The sequence below is a fragment of the Mobula hypostoma genome, chromosome 12 (genome assembly GCF_963921235.1).
Source record: "Mobula hypostoma chromosome 12, sMobHyp1.1, whole genome shotgun sequence".
Taxonomy (NCBI): domain Eukaryota; kingdom Metazoa; phylum Chordata; class Chondrichthyes; order Myliobatiformes; family Myliobatidae; genus Mobula; species Mobula hypostoma.
The window spans coordinates 89,699,138-89,714,500 of NC_086108.1; the positions used below are offsets into that span (position 1 = coordinate 89,699,138).

At 43.0% G+C, this 15,363-nt stretch overlaps 1 protein-coding gene across 1 annotated transcript in view; it reads left to right on the forward strand.

Annotated features, from left to right (window-relative positions):
- Positions 1 to 15,363, forward strand: part of LOC134354988 (phospholipid phosphatase-related protein type 5-like) — a 214,998-nt gene that overhangs the window by 188,720 nt on the left and 10,915 nt on the right. The window lies entirely within an intron of this gene.

Here is a 15,363-nt window from a genome sequence, read left to right on the forward strand (position 1 = left end):
ATCTTCTGCTCCTCCCAACTATATAAAAACCTTAATAATTTGAAGGGCAGAGTTATGTAAGAAATTGGAACATAACTATGTAATGTGTGATCTGAAGCCCCCTTTGCTGATCAGTAAATCAGTAGAGAGGGCCGCATGTTAGCGTAGTGGTTAACACAATGCTTTACAGTACCAACGACCGGGTTCAATCCCCACTGCTGTCTGTAAGGAGTTTGTACGTTCTTCCTGTGACCTCGTGGGTTTCCTCCAGGTGCTCCAGGTTCCTCCCACAGTCCAAACACTTATTGGTTGGCAGGTTACTTGGTCATTGTAAATTGTCCCATGATTAGGCTAGGGTTATACTGGGGGTTGCTGGGTGACATGACTCAAAGGGCCAGAAGGGCTTACTCTGCACTGTATCTCAATAAATAAAATAAATAATAATAAATTTCATTATTATTGTCCCACATACCAAGGTACTGTGAAGAAGTTGTCTTGCATGCTGTTTATACAAATCAATTCTTTACCACAGTATATTGAGGTTGCACAAAATAAAACAGTGCGGAACAAAGTGTTACTTTATTTACACTTGAATCCTAGGGGGACCAATATCCCGGCAGGGAGATTAGCGAGGGCTACTGAGGTGACTTTAAACTAGAATGGTTGGGGGGTGGGAATCAAATTAAAGAGGCTAGGCGTGAGGAGGTTAGTTCACAACAGAGGGATGGGAACCAGTGCAGAGAGACAGAGGGGTGTAAAGTGAGCGTAGAAGCAAAAAGTACAAAGGAGAAAAGTAAAAGTGGCAGGCCGACAAATCCAGGGCAAGCATTAAAAAGGGCCACTTTTCAACATAATTGTACAAGGGCTAAGAGAGTTGTAAAAGAGCGCCTGAAGGCTTTATGTGTCAATGCAAGGAGCATTCGTAATAAGGTGGATGAATTGAAAGTGCAGATTGTTATTAATGATTATGATATAGTTGGGATCACAGAGACATGGCTCCAGGGTGACCAGGGATGGGAGCTCAACGTTCAGGGATATTCAATATTCAGGAGGGATAGACATGAAGGAAGGGGAGGTGGGGTGGCGTTGCTGGTTAAAAAAGAGATTAACGCAATAGAAAGGAAGGACATAAGCCGGGAAGATGTGGAATCGATATGGGTAGAGCTGCGTAACACTAAGGGGCAGAAGACGCTGGTGGGAGTTGTGTACAGGCCACCTAACAGTAGTAGTGAGGTCGGAGATGGTATTAAACAGGAAATTAGAAATGTGTGCAATAAAGGAACAGCAGTTATAATGGGTGACTTCAATCTACATGTAGACTGGGTGAACCAAATTGGTAAAGGTGCTGAGGAAGAGGATTTCTTGGAATGTATGCGGGATGGTTTTTTGAACCAACATGTCGAGGAACCGACTAGAGAGCAGGCTATTCTGGACTGGGTTTTGAGCAATGAGGAAGGGTTAATTAGCGATCTTGTCGTGACAGGCCCCTTGGGTAAGAGTGACCATAATATGGTGGAATTCTTCATTAACATGGAGAGTGACGTAGTTAATTCAGAAACAAAGGTTCTGAACTTAAAGAGGGGTAACTTTGAAGGTATGAGACATGAATTAGTTAAGATAGACTGGCAAATGACACTTAAAGGATTGACGGTGGATATGCAATGGCAAGCATTTAAAGGTTGCATGGATGAACTACAACAATTGTTCATCCCAGTTTGGCAAAAGAATAAATCAAGGAAGGTAGTGCACCCGTGGCTGACAAGAGAAATTAGGGATAGTATCAATTCCAAAGAAGTAGCATACAAATTAGCAAGAGAAAGTGGCTCACCTGAGGACTGGGAGAAATTCAGAGTTCAGCAGAGGAGGACAAAGGGCTTAATTAGGAAGGGGAAAAAAGATTATGAGAGAAAACTGGCAGAGAACATAAAAACGGACTGTAAAAGCTTTTATAGATATGTAAAAAGGAAAAGACTGGTAAAGACAAATGTAGGTCCCCTGCAGACAGAAGCAGGTGAATTGATTATGGGGAGCAAGGACATGGCAGACCAATTGAATAATTACTTTGGTTCTGTCTTCACTATGGAGGACATAAATAATCTTCCAGAAATAGTAAGGGACAGAGGGTCCAGTGAGATGGAGGAACTGAGTGAAATACATGTTAGTAGGGAAGTGGTGTTAGGTAAATTGAAGGGATTGAAGGCAGGTAAATCCCCAGGGCCAGATGGTCTGCATCCTAGAGTGCTTAAGGAAGTAGCCCAAGAAATAGTGGATGCATTAGTGATAATTTTTCAAAACTCGTTAGATTCTGGACTAGTTCATGAGGATTGAAGGGTGGCTAATGTAACCCCAATTTTTATAAAAGGAGGGAGAGAGAAACCGGGGAATTATAGACCGGTTAGCCTAACGTCGGTGGTGGGGAAACTGCTGGAGTCAGTTATCAAGGATGTGATAACAGCACATTTGGAAAGCGGTGAAATGATCGGACAAAATCAGCATGGATTTGTGAAAGGAAAATCATGTCTGACGAATCTCATAGAATTTTTTGAGGATGTAACTAGTAGAGTGGATAGGGGAGAACCAGTGGATGTGGTATATTTGGATTTTCAAAAGGCTTTTGACAAGGTCCCACACAGGAGATTAGTGTGCAAACTTAAAGCACACGGTATTGGGGGTAAGGTATTGGTGTGGGTGGAGAATTGGTTAGCAGACAGGAAGCAAAGAGTGGGAATAAACGGGACCTTTTCAGAATGGCAGGCAGTGACTAGTGGGGTACCGCAAGGCTCAGTGCTGGGACCCCAGTTGTTTACAATATATATTAATGACTTGGATGAGGGAATTAAATGCAGCATCTCCAAGTTTGCGGATGACACGAAGCTGGGTGGCAGTGTTAGCAGTGAGGAGGATGCTAAGAGGATGCAGGGTGACTTGGATAGGTTGGGTGAGTGGGCAAACTCATGGCAGATGCAATTTAATGTGGATAAATGTGAAGTTATCCACTTTGGTGGCAAAAATAGGAAAACAGATTATTATCTGAATGGTGGCCGATTAGGAAAAGGGGAGGTGCAACGAGACCTGGGTGTCATTATACACCAGTCATTGAAAGTGGGCATGCAGGTACAGCAGGCGGTGAAAAAGGCGAATGGTATGCTGGCATTTATAGCGAGAGGATTCGAGTACAGGAGCAGGGAGGTACTACTGCAGTTGTACAAGGCCTTGGTGAGACCACACCTGGAGTATTGTGTGCAGTTTTGGTCCCCTAATCTGAGGAAAGACATCTTTGCCATAGAGGGAGTACAAAGAAGGTTCACCAGATTGATTCCTGGGATGGCAGGACTTTCATATGAAGAAAGACTGGATGAACTGGGCTTGTACTCGTTGGAATTTAGAAGATTGAGGGGGGATCTGATTGAAACATATAAGATCCTAAAGGGATTGGACAGGCTAGATGCAGGAAGATTGTTCCCGATGTTGGGGAAGTCCAGAACGAGGGGTCACAGTTTGAGGATAAAGGGGAAGCCTTTTAGGACCGAGATTAGGAAAAACTTCTTCACACAGAGAGTGGTGAATCTGTGGAATTCTCTGCCACAGCAAACTGTTGAGGCCAGTTCATTGGCTATGTTTAAGAGGGAGTTAGATATGGCCCTTGTGGCTACGGGGGTCAGGGGGTATGGAGGGAAGGCTGGGGCGGGGTTCTGAGTTGGATGATCAGCCATGATCATAATAAATGGCGGTGCAGGCTCAAAGGGCCGAATGGCCTACTCCTGCACCTATTTTCTATGTTTCTATGTTTCTATGTTTATTTTATTTAGAGATTCAGCCCGGAACAAGCCCTTCTGTCCCACTGAGCCACACCGCCCCGCAACCCACCAATTTAACCCAGGCCTAATTCTTAGGACGACTCACAATGACCAATTAACCTACTAACTGGTAAACCTTTGGACCTTGGGCAGAAACACGGGATGAATATATAAACTTTATTGTAGGATGCCTGAATTGAACTCCAAACTTCAGCACCCCAAGTTGTAATAGAAACATAGAAACATAGAAAATAGGTGCAGGAGTAGGCCATTTGGCCCTTCGAGCCTGCACCGCCATTTATTATGACCAGTAAATACTAACCAGTATGCTATTGTGACACCCTGATACAGAGAAGTATTGTTGTCATTGTTAGGTCGAGTCCGACCCTTCATGACCTCATGGGGTCCATAGGGTTCTCATGGCAAGATACGGAAGTAGATTGCCAGGCCGTTCTTCTGTGCAGATACTGCTGCTGCCCAGGTTGGGATGGGTTTGAACTCAGGACCATCTGCCTTGAAGTCCAGTGCTGATGCCACTACACCACCAGCTGGCCCACAGAGAAGCAGGCAATACAGATAAGTGCAGTGCAAGTAGACAGTAAGGTGCAAAATCACAACAAAGTATATTCATGAGGTCAAAAGTCTATCTTATCATACTGGGGAAACATTCAATAGTTTTATAGCAGCAGGATAGTAGCTGCCCTTCAGCCAGGTAGAATGTATCTTCTGCCCTTTGGAAGTGAGGAGTAGAGAGGATGTCCTTGGAGGGTGGGAACTTTGATAATGCTCGTTGTTTAACTGTGGCAGCGAGAAGTGTAGACAGGATCCATGGAGAGTAGGCTGGTTTCTATGATGTGCTGGGCTGTGCCCTCAGTTCTCTTTTAATATACTTAGTGACTTGGTATCCCTAGTTCCCTAGGTTAGAAATCTCCAAATATTCACCATTGTCTTCGAAGAAGAAATTCCTCCTCATCACATTCCCAAATGGCAATGTTTCAAATGGGAATTCTTTGTCCAATTATCCATCCCTCACTAGCATGAACAATCATGTATTAGATGAGACTACTCTGTTGTTACTGAAGAAGCTGGAAATGCTTCATGTTTCAAGGGCTTTAGTAATATAAGCATAAGTTCCTACCAAAATCTCATGCAGTGTTTGGGACAGAATGGCAATATTACTTTGGAAAAGGACACTGACAAAGGTTTGTTAAAAATTGCTAAGATGAATAAATACCCTGGATCCAGTAAAGGAACCCCAATTTATCCTCAATAACTGCAATGCAAAGTGGATCAATACATTTTTGTTAATAGTCATGAAAGTAGATGTGAATTAATTTTTTAAAAGAACTAAATGGCCATTACAAAAGTATAAGGAGTATAGATAGGGTAAATACAAGCAGCTTTTTTTTCATCTGAGGTCGGTGAGACTAGAACAAGAGGTCATAGGTTAAGAGTGAAAGGTTCGCTTTCAACATTTAAGAGAAGTTGGATAAGTACATGGATGGGAAAGGTATGGAGGGTAATGGTCCAGGCGCAGGTCGATGGGACTAGGCAGAATATTACTTCAAGATGGACTAGATGGCCAAAGGGCATGTTTCTGTGCTGTGGTGCTCCATGAGGATCAGAAGAAGAGTTCTGAGGATACAATATGGAGATGGGGGTTCAGATCACCAAAGTCTGGGCTAAGCTGTCCTTGGGGAGGGGGTGAAAGAGAGACAGAGGAGGGCAATAGTTTGGTTTGTAGCTAAGGATGGAAAGATAAAGAAGCAATCAAGCTTGAGAAATATAGTCTGCAGGTTTCCCAGCAAGAACCCAGATTGTATTGAGCTCTTGTGGCAAAGTGAACTCTAACCTGTCCTTAGGAATTATTTAGATATTAAAGACTCACAGTGTTTGCATGTGCAGTAACATTCCAATTAAATAACATCAGTGAGGATGAAATGCTATCTTATGTGAATGTGCATGATCCAATACCACTCTGCAGTTGTATGCAACACACATAGAGAACTCTGGATTAAAGATCTGAAAGTGAGTGTGAACTTAGGTCAGCTCTATGATAAACTTCACATGTGTGGCACACAAAAGCAGTGTATTACGTGAAATAAGTTATGAGGAGTTATGTTTTATGTGCAGCTCATCCTGTTAACAAGGATAATGAGACAGACAAGCGTATCAGTAGATGAATGACCAACACACACACAATGCTGGAAGAATTCACAGGTCAGGCAACATCTATGAAGAGAACTAAACAATGATGTTTCAGGCTCAGACCCATGACTGCCTGAAGGATTGATTGTTTATTCCTCTCCTTTGACACTGCCTGACCTGCTGAGTTCCTTCAACATTTTGTATTTGTTGCTTTGGATTTCCAGCATCTGCAGAATATCTTACGTTTCTCAATAGATGAATGAGTTGGGATTCAAGTAAGAATGACTCAGAACAGATCTATTACTTTAAATTCACTTTCAGCATTGCCATTGAAAGTGAGGCATTTGTTACTTGTATCTGGATGACCTTCAGAAACGTGGTGGTGGTGTTCCAAAGTAAACTGTTGCAGTTATATCTTTGAAGTACCCATTCTAATCAATTATTACAGGAGCACCTTAGAGAGTGTCCAGACCAGCTGGATTACCGTCTGGTATGGGAATTGCAAGGCATCTGACCACAAGACCCTACAAAGGATTGCAAGGACTGCTGAGAGCATCATCAGGATATCTCTTCCACTCATCTGAGATATTTATCAGGAGCACTGTGTATGCAGGATCCTCAGCAATGTCAATGATCTCTCCCATCTGTTCAACAGTCTCTTTGGCCTCCTATCATCTGGCAGGAGGTATCATAGTATTAGGACAAGGACCATTAGAATGAGAAACAGCTTCCTCCCCCAGGCTATGAGATTACTGAACTCCCTGCAACCACCCAGGTCTCCTCACATATGAAGTGCCAGTAGTGTATACTCTACTTTTTTGACATTTTGTTAGAAATGCAACTTATTATGTGTTAATTTATTTGTGGTAATATTGCTTTATGTGTTGTGTGTGAGTTATTGTGTTGAAGCATTGATTGTTTGAGGTGTTGTGTTGTGCATCTTGGTCTAGAGGAATGTTGTTTCGTTTGGCGGTATACACGACTAGAGTTGAATAACAAAAAAACTTGAACTTGATAGTGCTGTGATATATTGAGTTTGTGCATGGTGACTTGGAGATGATGTTCCTCTAAACTTGGTGCTCTATCCCTTGAAGATGGATGAGGACAGTCTTTGGAGGCGCTGTCGAAGAAGATGGTGCCAGCAAACAACACTACCATGGAAGACAGCCTGGAGATGGTCCATGGAACTGCTTCCTTCACTTCTTCTACATCTCCTTTTTCTTTCAAATATGGTTCTGGTACCGTTGGAACCTGTGATCTAAAGTTTAGGGAGTTTTTGGGCCATTTGAACATCTTCATTTTCTTTCAAATATATTTCTGGTACCATTGGAGCCTGTGATCTAAAGTTTGGGGAGTTTTCGGGCCAGTTGAACATTCTGGCACTTTGCTGTCTCTGAGAGGGTTTTGGAAGGCAAGCAGCTTCGAGGCCAAAAAGAATGGAGATAGGGCACAAGCCCATGTTCAACTCCATTTCTCACTGATCTTGCTTATTAAGGTATTGAGGAAGACTGAAAACATCAAGGTGAGTACTGAAAGCATGCAAGTGTTCAGCATCATCTACCAGCCTCTCACTCCCTGGAGCTGGAGAAGGTGTCTGCCTGTGAGAGTCTCTCTCTCCCTCTCACTCGCTGCTCCCAAAGGAAAGTCCCTGTATTTAATGGGACTCTGTCCCTTGATGCTGTCAGAGGATGGTACAGAAGTTCTGAGGTATTGTGGATTGGACTGTAGTTCATATCATGATGTGTTTTCTGGTCATTTTTTTTTTCTGTTGCTACTTTGAGTGACTTTAAATTGGGACAGCCTGCAGATAATGATCACTGAGCCAAACTGAACATGGACTCCTTAATTTTTGTGTTTATAATCTGTGCTTTTCGTTCGATCTTTTTTGTTGGTGTTTGTGCGGTTTGTTTTTTATGTGTGTTGTGGGGGGAAGTTTGGTGTTTTTCTTTGAACAGGGTCCATAGTTGTCCTTGTTTCATGGATGTCTGTTGTATACTTCATATGTACTTTGATACTTTGAGTTCTTTGAAATTGCTTTTTTTGAATTGGGGTAGTGTATCCCATAGCTTGTCCACATGATCATTTTTATGGTGGATGTTTAAAAGAGTGCTTTGCCCTCTTCACTGCCTGTACATTCTTAGAAGTTTGTGTAGATTTGGTACGTCATCTAAAAGTCTGATAAACTTCTATAGATGCACCGTGGATAGTATCCTGACTGGTTGCATCACAGCCTGGTATGGAAATGCCGATGTCCAAGCATGGACAAGCCTACAAAAAATAGTGGATACAGCCCAGTCCATCACAAGCAGAGGCCTTCTCACCATTGAGCACATCCACAAGGAGCACTGTCACAAAAAACGGAGCATCCATCATCAAGGACTCCCACTATCCTGGCCAAACACTCTTCTCACTGTTGCCAACAAACAGGAAGTATGGAAGCCTTAGGTCCCATACCACCAGGTTCAGTAACAGTTATTACACTACAAACATTTTTCTCATGAACCGATGTGGATAACTTCACTTGCCTCAACACTGAACTGATTCTACAACCTATTGGCTCACTTTCAAGGACTCTACAAGTCGTATTCTCAGTATCGCACAGTTAGTCTTCTCTTGCTCACTGGGTGTTCGTCAGTCTTTGTTTGGGTGTAGCTTTTCTTTGATTCTGTAGTATTTCTTTTACTGTAAACACCTGCAAGAAAATGAATCTCAGGGTAGTATATGGTGACATATCCATACTTTGATCATAAATTTACCTTGAATTTTTTTCTGGCCTGTCTGTCCTAACAGTTGCTATCAAACACAAAGCTCCAATTAGGGACACAATTACATTCTATGCACATCTAAGATTTTTTTTTGCAGTTGCCTGGCTGCATCAGGCTGTAACAGTGGCATAGAAGCTCCAACCATACCCGTCTGTAGAATCATGGGTGACAGTATATCATAAAAAAAAATATGCTCTCATAGCAGGAAGACAACTTAACAGCTAGCTTTATTGTAGCCTGCATTCTTCCTGATGAGCTTTGTTTCAAAGCCCATCATTTGGATGTTTTTGTTCATCCACACAGAGCCATGTAAAGGGAAAGCTTACACAAGATTTTCTAAATATTCTGCGGAAGTAGTAAAATTCTTGCGCTATCTAGATTTCCGTTTTTGCCCATTGGGTCTATACTGGCTCTCAGCACAATCCTATCAGTCTATTTCCCCACCCCCCTGTTTTGCTATAACCTGTGCTCTCTCTTTCTCTGCTTGATCAACTCTCCATCGATCCCTCTACTTCCCACTTAGACTAGGCGTAAGATTAAAATAACCACTTAACCTACCAGCCCTGATATCGTTGCTACATGGGGGGGGGGGGAAACGGGATCTCAAGGAGGCAAATCCATCCAGTCACTGGGAAAATGGGTGAACTCCACGCAGACAGACCTCAATAAAACATGGGTCATGGTGAGGCAGCAGGACTAGCTAATGTGCCTCCATAGGTAGAAAGCATAGAATTGTCCAGACAGGACCTTTTGCTTCTGAATCCTCTTAAAGAGGGAGAGGAGGGATTATGATTCATATCTTAGCCATGGGGAAAGACAGAGAGAGATCACAGAGGAGAAATAAACAGCAATTTGAAAAACCGAAACCTCAAGGGGTAATGTGTATAGACAAAGTGATACTAATCATAGAAGAATGGATTAACCTAATAAACAGGTGCAGTGGCAGCAGTCAGTTCACGTGGTGTCCAACTGTGCTCAGCGGTTTCTTTTCATCTCCAGTGCCCTGACAGACTGCAGTAGCTGAACCTACTGGAGAGTGTATTTCAGCCAGACAGCTGATGCCCGAGTGCAGGCATGTTCCTGGGTTTACTTCACAGGTGCTAGTGTTAGCAATTGTCACTCCCATAGAGCACCTCCACAGCTTTGCCATTTGGAGAACAGAGCTTCTGTGTCCACAAAATGGTCGTGCGAACTGCCTCTGGTGCTACGATCTAGCAAAAGGATCTGTCACTTTATATTTTCCCCTCATGCAGAAAAATCCAACTGCTGCCCACAGAGAGATGGAAGATGGGAAGTGACCTCTGACTTTGGTTATAAAAAAGCAGAGAACCATTTTAGGATGATAGGATTTTGTGATTTTATTTAGAGCTGTGGAAATATCCGCTTATGTTATACCCTTAGAAAATGGCTTATATAAGCGGACAAAAAACTAACAGGATTCAGAAATGCGTGTCCTGACCAGAAATCACTGAAAAATTAATGATAGAAAAAGACCAGAATAATATCCACTTTGCTTGCCCTTGCTAAAGACAAAATGATGTCATGAAAATGCCATGAGAAATTCTAGCTGTGAGAGTTCCAGTGCATAGTCTTAGGCTTTTGTTCTTTCTAGATTTCAACAATTTAATGTCTCAATTAAAATAGCACACAGTAGAACATTTTACAAGAGAATTAGGCACTCTTCTTTTAATATTCCCCATAGCAATGGACCTACTCTTTTAGTTCTTATTGTTCACTATTTTCAATTAAAATCATAAAACACTACAGAAACAGGCCACATCTACTTCGTGCCAAGCTAGTAATATGCCTAGTACCATCGACCTGCACCTGGACCATAGCGCTCCATACCCCTCCTGTCCATGTACCTTTCCAATATTTTATTAAATATTGAAATCGAACCCAGATCTACCACTTGTGCTGGCAGCTCGTTCCCCACTCTCGCCATCATCTAAATGAAGAAAATCCCCCTCATGTTCCCCTTAAACATTTTACCTTTCACTCTTAATCCATGATCTCTAGTTCTAGTTTCACCCAAAGTCAGTGGAAGAAGTCAGCTTACATTTACCTTTTTTATAGCCCTCAAAACTTTGTATACCTCTATCAAATCTCACCTCATTCTCTTATGCTCTAGGGAATAAAGTCCTAATCTATTAAACTTTTCCCCTATAACTCAGATCCTCAAGTCCTTGCAACATCCTTGTTAACCTTCTCTGCACTTTTTCAATCTTATTGGCATCTTTCCCAGGTAGGTGACCAGAAGAGTACACAATACTCCATATTAAGGATCACTAATGTCTTATACAACAGCAACATAGCAGATAAGGTGAGAGAGAGAAATGGTGAAGGAGTACTGGGAGGGGCCATTACCAGAAGTTTGAGTAATCGATGTTCATGCTATAAGATTGGAGGCTACCCAGACGGAATATAACGTGTTGCTTCTCCAGCCTGAGTGTGGTCTCATCGCAGCAGTAGAGGAAGCCATGGACTGACATGTCTGAGTGGAAATGAGAAGTGGAATTAAAGTGAGTGGCTACTGAGAGATCCCTCTTTGTCTTGCGGATAGAGTATAGATGCTGGCGAAGCAGTCTCCCAATCTACATCTGGTCTCACCAATATACAGGAGGCCACACCGGGATTTGCGGATACAGTAGATGACTCTAACAGACTCACAGGTGAAGTGCCCCTTCACCTGGATGGACTGTTTGGGGCCCTGAATTCTAATGAGGAAGGAGGTGTAGGGGCAGGCGTAGCACTTGTTCCACTTGCAAGGATAAGTACCAGGAGGGAGATCAGTGCAGAGGGATGAATGGACAATGGAGTCATAAAGGGAGCGATCCCTGCAGAAAGCAGAAAGTTGGGGGTGGGGAGAGGGAAAGATATGCTTGGTAGTGGGATCCCGTTGGAGATGACGGATGTTACGGAGAATTATGTGGTAGACATGGAGGCCAGTGGGGTGGTAGGTAAGGGCAAGAGGATCCTTATCCCTGGTGTGTTGGCGGATGGATGGGGTGAGGGCAGACATGCGTGAAATAGAAGGGCAACATTGATGATAGGGAAGGAAAGCCCCTTTCTTTGAAGAAAGGGGTCATCTCATTAGTTCTGGAATGAAAAGCCTCATCCTGAGAGCATATGCAGCAGAGATGGAGGAATTGAGAGAAAGGGGTGTCATTTTTACAAGTAACGGGGGGGAAGAGATATATACCAGGTAGCTGTGAGGATCTGTGTGTTTATAGAAGATATCAGTGGATAAATATTGATTTCATGAACTTCCAGTAATAGCGCCACCCCACCACTCCTTTTCCTTCACCATTACTCATTCCCATTTCCCTCTCTCACCTTGTCTTTTTCCTGCCCATCGCCTCCCTCTGGTGCTCCTCTGCCTTCCCTTTCTTCCATGGCCTTCTGTCCTCTCCTATCAGATTCCCCTTTCTCCAAACCTTTATCTTTTTCTTTATCTCTATCACTTCCCAGTTCTGTACTCCTCCTCCTCTCCCAGTTTCACCTATTACCTACTACCTAGCACTCCTTTCTTCCCTCCCCCCACCATTTTTTTACTCTGACCTCATCTCTTTTTTCCCAGTCCTGCTGAAGAGTCTTGGTCCGAAAAGTCAATTGTTTACTCTTTTCCATAGATGCTGCTTGGCCTGCTGAGTTCCTCCAGTATTTTGTGTGTATTACTTTGGTTTTCAGCATTTGCAGATTTTGTCTTGTCCCTGTACTCAATACTTTGATTTATGAAGGACAATGTGCCAAAAGCTATCTCTATGATCCTTTCTATCTGCGATGCCACTTTCAAGGATTTATGGATATGATTTTCCAGATCCCTTTCTTCTACCACATTCTTCCTTGTCCTACCACTCACTGTACAAGTCCTACCCTGGGTTGTCCCCCCAAAGCGCAACACCTCAGACTTGTCTGCATTAAATTCCATCTGCCATTTTTCCAGCTGTTCCAGAACCCGCTGCAAGCCTTGATAGTCTTCCTCGCTGTCTACTGCACCCCAAATCTTGGTGTCATCCGCAAATTTGCTGATCCAGGTTACCACATTATCAGATAGACCTTTGATATAGATGACGTACAACAATAGACCCAGCACCAATGCTTGTGGCACACTACTAGGCACAGGCCTCCGATAAGAGAGGCAACCATCTACTACCGCTCTTCAGCTTCTAATGTCTAATCCATTTACTGAATGCCAAGCAGCTGAACCTTCTTAACCAACCTCCCATGCAGGACCTTGTCAAAGACCTTGCTAAAATCAATGTAGATAATGTACACTGCCTTGGCTTCAGCAGGTTTCCAGGTAGCCTCCTTGAAAAATTCTGTTAAAATTAGTTAGACACAAACTAAAATGCACAAAGCCATGATGACTATCCCTAATCAGTCCCTGTCTAATCAAATACTTATATATCCGGTCCCTTAGAATACCTTCCAATAACTTACCAATTACTGCTGTCAAGCTTACCGTCCTATAAACTACCGTCTTATTTTTAGAGCCTTTCTTAAACAATGGAACAACATTAGCTATCCTCCAGCACCTCATCCATTGTTGACGACATTTTAGATATCACTGTTACGGCCCCTACAATTTCTGTACCAGCTTCCTACTAAGACTAAGGGAACATTTTGTCAAACCCTGGTGATTTATCCACCTTAATTCACCTCAAAAGAGCAAACGTCACCTCTGTAGTTTGTATACGGTCCATGACCTCATAGGTATTTCTATAGTCTCTGCGTCCATCTCCTGAATAAAGACAGATTCAGATAAAAATCCATTTAAGATCTCTCATATGTCTTTTGGCTCCATGCATAGATGACCACTTTGGTCATCAAGAAAATCAATTTTGTCCCTTGTAATCCTTGTGCTCTTAATATATCTTCCCTTAGGAAGCTCCTTCACCTCATCTGCTAGAGCAACCTCTTTTATCCCTCCTGACTTCCTCCATAAGTGTTTACCTGGATTTTTTATATTCTTCAATTAGGTCACTTGTTCCTTTCTGTCTGTACCTGCTATGTACCTCTTTCATCTTCTTAACCAGGGCCTCAATATCTCTTGAAAAGCAAGGTTCCCTAAACCTGTTGTCCTTGCCTTTTATTCTACCAGGAACATATAGACTCTGTACTCTTAAATCTTCACTTTTGAAGGCTTCCTACTTACCAAGCACACTTTTGCCTGAAAATATTCTGTCCCAATCCACACTTGTCAGATCCTTTCTGACACCATCAAAATTGGCCTTTCTCCAATTTAGAATCTCATCTCAAGGAACAGACCTATCCTTCTCCATAAATATATTGAAATTAATGATTTCATTATGATCACTAGATGCAAAGTGTTCCCCTACACAAACAAAGAGTGGGTTAAAAAGTCAGTACCACTTCCTCCAGCAGCTTGTTTGTTAGTACAGATTCCAACACTTGCAATCTCATGTGCATAGGTCATTGAAAGTGGCAGTTAGAGGATTCTGGGTTTTATTTATAGAGGAATAGACACCCAGGAACTTGAAACTGCTAACTCACTCCACTTCTGATCCCTCTATGAGGACTGGTAAGTGTTCCCTGATCTTACCTTTCCTGAAGTCCACAATAGGTTGTTGCTGCGAACACCATTCCACAAGCTGGTATGTCGCACTCCTGTACGCCCTCTTGCCATCAGAGATTCTACCAACAATGGCTGTATCATCAGCCAATTTATGGATGGTATTTGAGCTATGCCTAGCCACACAGTTATGGGTATAGAGAGAGTAGATCAGTGGGCTAAGCACACACCCCTGAGGTGTGCCAGTGTTGATCATCAGCGAGGAGGAGATGTTATCACCAATCCTCACAGATTGTGGTCTTCTGGTTAGGAAGTCGAGAATCCAATTGCACAGGGAGGTACAAAGGCCCATTTTAGAAACATAGAAAATAGGTGCAAGAGTAGGCCATTCGGCCCTTCGAGCCTGCACTGCCATTTATTATGATCATGGCTGATCATCGAACTCAGAACCCTGCCCCAGCCTTCCCTCCATACCCCCTGACCCCTGTAGCCACAAGGGCCATATCTAACTCCCTCTTAAACATAGCCAATGAACTGGCCTCAACAGTTTGCTGTGGCAGAGAATTCCACAGATTCACCACTCTCTGTGTGAAGAAGTTTTTCCTAATCTCGGTCCTAAAAGGCTTCCCCTCTATCCTCAAACTGTGACCCCTCGTTCTGGACTTCCCCAACATCGGGAACAATCTTCCTGCATCTAGCCTGTCCAATCCCTTTAGGATCTTATACGTTTCAATCAGATCCCCCCTCAATCTTCTAAATTCCAACGAGTACAAGCCCAGTTCATCCAGTCTTTCTTCATATGAAAGTCCTGCCATCCCAGGAATCAATCTGGTGAACCTTCTTTGTACTCCCTCTATGGCAAAGATGTCTTTCCTCAGATTAGGGGACCAAAACTGCACACAATACTCCAGGTGTGGTCTCACCAAGGCCTTGTACAACTGCAGTAGTACCTCCCTGCTCCTGTACTCGAATCCTCTCGCTATAAATGCCAGCATACCATTCGCCTTTTTCACCGCCTGCTGTACCTGCATGCCCACTTTCAATGACTGGTGTATAATGACACCCAGGTCTCGTTGCACCTCCCCTTTTCCTAATCGGCCACCATTCAGATAATAATCTGTTTTCCTATTTTTGCCAC